The sequence below is a fragment of the Cornus florida genome, unplaced genomic scaffold (genome assembly GCF_030987335.1).
Source record: "Cornus florida cultivar Cherokee Brave unplaced genomic scaffold, ASM3098733v1 CherokeeBrave_3.0.0_Hap2_Chr03, whole genome shotgun sequence".
In the NCBI taxonomy this organism is placed as follows: Eukaryota; Viridiplantae; Streptophyta; class Magnoliopsida; order Cornales; family Cornaceae; genus Cornus; species Cornus florida.
Window position 1 is genome coordinate 70,129,272 of NW_026775573.1, and position 6,527 is coordinate 70,135,798.

The window sequence follows — 6,527 nt, forward strand, 5'->3', positions numbered from 1 at the left end:
ATATAAATAAAATGCGAATACTTACAAGTTAAATCATAACTTCAACTCATGTAATACTATCATATAACCATATAACAAGTTCCAAACCACAAATTAAGCAAAAATACAACATCAATGCCTAATTACCTCAATGGGAGCATAAAGGGGAATTTAATTAACTTGAGTAATTAAATTCTCAAGATCACAAAGTAACTCCTAAAATTCTACAAATCATATATGTCAAAGGTCATATCAAGGCCTATTTTAATTTCATGATACAAGTTAATTCTACACTAGGTATCACTAGGTGAATTAAATTTCATACAAGGAAATAATTAAACAAAATATTCAAGGCTCATTCAAATATTCTCAATTCAAAGTCTGTTAATGAATATATCAAGGCCTACTTTAAAACCACATTACAAGTTAATTATACACTAGTTACAACTAGGTAAATTAAACTCAATGTCAAGAAAATAAATAAATAAAGTTCCCTAAACTTATCCAAATATTCTCAATTTAGTATATATGATAGAACATGCCAAGTCCATCAACAATATCAAGTTAAAAATCCATTCAAGTGACTAAAGCACTTAAAATAAAATTAATTAATCTAATTAATTAATTTTCTCTAGATTTTAAAACAACTTCAATTGTTCTCAAATTAACATTGGTTAATGTACATACCAAGACCTATTTTAATATCACATTATAAGTTGATTTCATACTAGTTACAACCTTGTGAATTAAATTTTCATACAAGTGAAAGATTAAATAAAAGTTTCAATACTTGTTCAAATACTCCCAATTTAATATATGTTAACAAACATATCAAGGCCTAATTTAATAGCATGCCATAATTTAATTCTAAGCTATATACAACCATGAGAATTAAATCTTATACAAAGAAAATAATTAAATTTAATTCTAGATAAAATACCTAGGCATGCATTCAAGTTGTATAAGCATGAAATACATTCAATACAATATTAATATAAACCTAAAATATCCCCTACCTCAATTTGAAATGAAATCTCAAATCCCCACTGAAAGAAAAGTGCTCTGAATTCGACAATACTCCTAGGTTATGTCGGGGACAACGTGGGGAGCAACTTTGACCTTTGAGGTACCATGAAAATCCAAACCTGAACTCAAATATGGTCAAAAATGGATTCTAATAAGGGAGAAATGTGCGCCTCGCCAAGGCCTTCGATAAACGCTAAGGCACTACGACATTTTACACGAGGGAAGAAGGTGAAAAAGAAGAAAAGAAGGTGGCAGCCCCTTGGGCTGCCATGGCTGGTCTAAAATGTGGGAGAAGAAGAGGAAATAATCTGATTTAATTTTATAACCCCCTATTTATAGTAAAACCCTAAAAGTGCCCCGAAAGGGCCCCGCTGAGTCTGGAAAAGTGGAATTCGCGCAGACGCGCTCAAATGGTAAAACACCGTGAACAAAAAAGAACCAAAATGAAAAAAAAAAAAAAAAAAAAAGGAACAACAGAAGAAACAACGTCGAAAATCGAGTCCCATGTAGGAAGATATGCCCTGAACAAGTTCGGCGGCAACCGGAGCCGAAATCCCTAAAACTGGAGAAAACGACCGGAAGGAAATTCTAAGAGTACAGGATTCGACGAAAAGTGAAAATGAATCCCGTACGAGGATTCAAGCTCAAAACGAGATATTTGCAATAACTTTCGTTAATTGTATAATGGCCCCTACAAAAAGGGATAACTACAAAACTGCCCAGAATGAAAATATCTTCCAAATGATATTTTCTTAAAAACCCCTAGTCAAAATATCTCCGAAAGATATTTATGAAAAACACCCTAAGAAACATCAATGTTTCTGAAGAATCCTTTCATCCACGCCCCTACGGGAGAAAAAAACAACCGGCGAGCTTTTCTCTAAAAGTAAAGCCACGCGTTTCGAGGAAATCAATTAGAGTGAAAACTCATGAAGTCAAAACTCAACTCCAAACACGAAAAGTGAGGTTGTGCCAACAAAGTGACAGACGGGAAAAGGACGAAAAATGAATAGTGTCAAAAAAATAAAATTGTGGAAATGATTCGGTCCTTAAGAGAACTTGTCAATCCAAAGGAAAGAGTCTCGTAAATCATTTCCAAGCACTCGAGATGACACTAAGTGATGAGGAACCGAACTCATAAAAGAAAAGTCAACGAAAAAAATTTATCCGTAAAATTTCAGAAAAAGGAAAGGAAAGAAAATAATCAGGTCATTACATGGTGCATTTTCTTGGCTTGTTTCCAACTTTGCTCCTTAACTCCAAAATTGAGCTAAATGACTCTTATTAGCCTGTTTGAACTTTATTGACTTGAAATAGGCAAAAACACGAATACGTATCTAAGACATGAAAGTAAGATAGATGAGTGGACTAAAATACCTTAATTTATGTGCTAAAATGCGTCACATTTGAGCACTTATTAGCAGTTCTGAATTTGGGAGCAACTTAAGAATGTTTTTAAGATTCAGAGTTTCCTTAGCCTAGCAGGTTATTATCGTAAATTCGTAAAGGATTTTTCCCATTTGGCAGCGCCTGTGACTAGATTGACCCGAAAGGGGATCAAATTTGCATGAAATGAGGCCTGTGAGCCATCTTTTCAGGAATTGAAGACAAGGTTGACTACGGCTCCATTATTGGGGATACCCAAATGTGGCTTAGGTTATGTGATCTATTGTGACGCTTCACGTGATGGGCTAGGTTATGTGCTGATGTAGGATGGTAGAGTAGTGGCTTATGGGTCTCGATAGTTGAAGACTCACGAGCATAACTACCCTACTCATGAATTGGAGTTAGCAACAGTTGTGTTTGCTTTGAAGTGTTTGAGACACTATTTGTATGGTGAGAGATTCGAGGTGTTCTCGAATCACAAGAGTCTCAAGTACATTTTCTCCAAAAAGGACATGAACAACAGATAGAGGCAATGGGTTGAGTTTTTGGAGGACTACAACTTTGAATTGTAGTATCATCTGGGCAAGGCAAATGTGGTAGCTGATTCTTTAAGCAAGAAATCTCATGGGACTTTGGCCGGTTTAGCCATTCGGAAATGGAAGATGCTTGAGGATTTGGCCGAGATGGGATTGTATTGTTTAGATGATGACGATAGCAATAAGTCAGCCTTCTTATTTAGTCTCGTGGCTCAGTCTATTCTTGTCGGATGAGTGATTGAGTCACAGAGACAGAATCCAGATTTGGATGCTATTCACATTATGATTTCTGGTGGTGAGATAGTGAAGGATTGGACCTTACATGCAAATGGAGGTCTACGGTTCAGGGGTTTGTTGGTTATTCCCACAGTTTATCTAGAGGATGTTTTACAGGAGTTTCACACTTCTCGTTTTGCAGTTCATTTGGGTGGTACCAAGATGTATCACAACTTGAGACGTCAGTATTGGTGGAGTGGGATGAAGAAGGATGTTACATAGTTTATGGCTAGATGCCTTACCTGTCAGCAGTGAAGGTCGAACACCAGAGACCAACTGGTTTGTTGCAGCCATTATCGGTAGCGCAGTGAAAATGAGAGCAGATTACCATGGATTTTGTGACAGGTCTTCCTAGGTCACGGAGGGGAAATGAAGCCGTATGAGTCATTATTGATAGATTGACCCAGACGGCTCACTTCTTGCCTATTAAGGTAACAGATGACGCGGAGGCACTTGGTGTACTATATGTGAAGGAAATTATGAGGTTGCACGGAGTTCTAGTGTCTATTGTGTCGGATAAGGATACCAAGTTCAACTTAAAGTTCTAGGATGGACTTCACGCAGCGTTTGGCTCACTGTTGCATTTCAATACAACATTCCATCCACAGACGGAAGGCCAGTCAGAGCATACCATCCAGATCTTAGAGGATATGCTTCGGGCCTGTGTACTTGATTAGGGAGGTAGTTGGGAGGATCACCTTCCACTTATTGAGTTTGCCTACAATAACAGTTATCAAGCAAATATTCAGATGGCTTAATTTGAGGCGTTGTATGGTAGACCTTGTAGGTCTCCTGTTTATTAGACTGAGGTGGGCGAGACAGCCGCCTTAGGACTTAACATTGTACTCGAGACTACCGAAAAGATTAAGTTAATCAGGCAGAGATTGCTTACAGCTCAAAACTAACAGAAGAGTTATGCGGATAGGCAGAGATGGCCGCTATCCTTTGAGGTAGGTAACCATATTTTTCTTCGGGTTTCTCAACGGAAGGGGTTGATTAGGTTTGGGAAAAGTGGCAAGTTATCGCCACGCTTTATTGGACCTTTTGAGATCTTAGACCATGTAAGAGAGGTTGCCTACAAGCTTGCATTGCCACCACAAATGGACAGAGTCCACAATGTCTTTCATGTATCGATGCTACGGAAGTACGAGCCCGATCCATCTCACATTTTGAGTTGGGTTGAGGTTGACATTGATGAGAATGTTTCCGACGAGGAGGGACTAGTTCAGATCCTTGACACACGACGGAAGGTGTTGAGGAATAAGATGATACCATTGGTGAAAGTTCTATGGAGACATCACGGAGTTGAGGAGGCTACTTGGGAGCTTGAACAGGAGGTTCGTTCCAAGTATCCAGCATTGTTTTCTCCCTCAGGTATGGTTTGATTTTGGGGATGAAATCTTTTTAAGTTGGGGAGAATGTAATGTTTCCGATTTTTGTCATTTTTTATTTTCTGAAATTTTCTCATTTTTTTGAGGGTATTTTTGTCTTTTTTGTTTTACGTGCCGACCACCGTGGGGTGTGCCCGGTGTGTCAAAGTGTTAATTGGGACATTCCCTTGGGTCCAGAACTCTTGGAAATGTATTGGTTGTCATTTCGGCACTTTTCTATTTTTCGGACCGGGAGGTCCCAGGTGAGACCCACTACCGGGGTCGATGTGAACGTGTCACGGGTCCATTGCATTTCATGTATTATTTTATTGTGCATTTTATTTGATTGTTTGATTTTATGTGGTGGTGAATTAATTATTGCATATATATATATATATATATATATATATATATATATATATATAAAAGTTAAGTTAATAAAGATTTTTATTTAAAACTTGTGGGACGCACCATTATTCCTTATAATGGTCATTAGTTAATCAGTTCTCTCTCTCAGAACGTCATTTTCTCTCTCTCTAGTGTATCTTCTTTCTTTTCTTTTTCTATTTCTCCATTACTTTAAGCCTTGATCTAGAATTTGTCTTTGGGAATTTGGCTTTGCCACTTAAGGTAAAGTTGGAAAGCTCGTCGAGGCCATCATTTTGATAGGAGTAAATCTCCATTTGGCCACCAATTGGGAATTCAAAAATTGGGTGTTTTTAGGGCTTTTTCCCTAATTTGAGGTATGGGTGCTCTAATACATGTATTCTTTGGCTTTAGTGAGTTTCCCCCCTTTAATTTATTTATAAGCATGCTTAACTTGATTGCTTTGTTTATGGCTTTGAGAATTTTATATATTAATGTGTTTCTTGAGCTGAAAATACATGTTATTTGTTATGTTGTGATGAAGTATGCTGTGCTAAAATAATTGGATGACAAGTATGTAAATATTTAATTTTTATGAAATAATGAGATGATCCCTTGAAAATTTTCTTGAAAGCATGCAGTTTAGACATTGTTATAGTTGAATGTAAATTAGGAAAATTGCGTATATTCATGGTTTAGTATGGCATGAGGCATTCATGCATGCTATTGGGAAGGGAAAAAATGTTTTGAAAAGTAAGAAAATTATTTTTCGAAAATGTTTTGAAAATAGGTTGCGGAAGCCCAAGTGCCTAGGAGTTGCCTAGTGATCCATGACGTTAATGTGATCTAGAGGGAATTAGGGAGAGACCCTAGTGTGGTTGAACTACCTAGGCCCACACGACGCCATGGAGGTGTTATGTGATCGGGGATAGCTAGCCAATCCTTTCTTCGTGGCGTCATAGAGGTGCTATGGGTCAGTTTGCATTAACGGTTTGGAACGGTGAAACGAAATTATTTTGAAAAATGGGGAGTGACATTGGCATGACATTGCACTTCATTAGCATATATAGTGTATTTGTGATTGGATGACATTTATTTATATACTTGTCGTTGTGGTTATTGATGTGCATTCCTTATGACATGATCCCGCCTACTTTTTACCTATTCTTTGCGTGGATTCACGGGGTCATAAGAGGTCTTAGACTCTTTCTACTGAGCGGTTGGCTCACCCCATTACTTTAATATTTTCAAGACATGAGAAAGAGATGGCGGACGATGATCCACCACAAGTTTAGACAAGATTGGAGATTTATATTTTGCTATCTTTTGTATTAGAACTTTAATATTTTGTAAATATAATCTTGACTATTTTGTAAAACTTTTATTTAATTTGTATGATGTTGTAAGTTATGGACTTTTAATTTCAGCTATATTTCATGAACTGTAACTTGATGTAATTAAAGTACGTTCCTTATAAAGGATTATGGGACTAGGTTGAGGACTGGTGTTTCTATGTTTAGATGAGATGGAGGAAGGAGACTTTTTTTATATGTATGTGTTAATATTGGGAATGTTATATATTATTTGC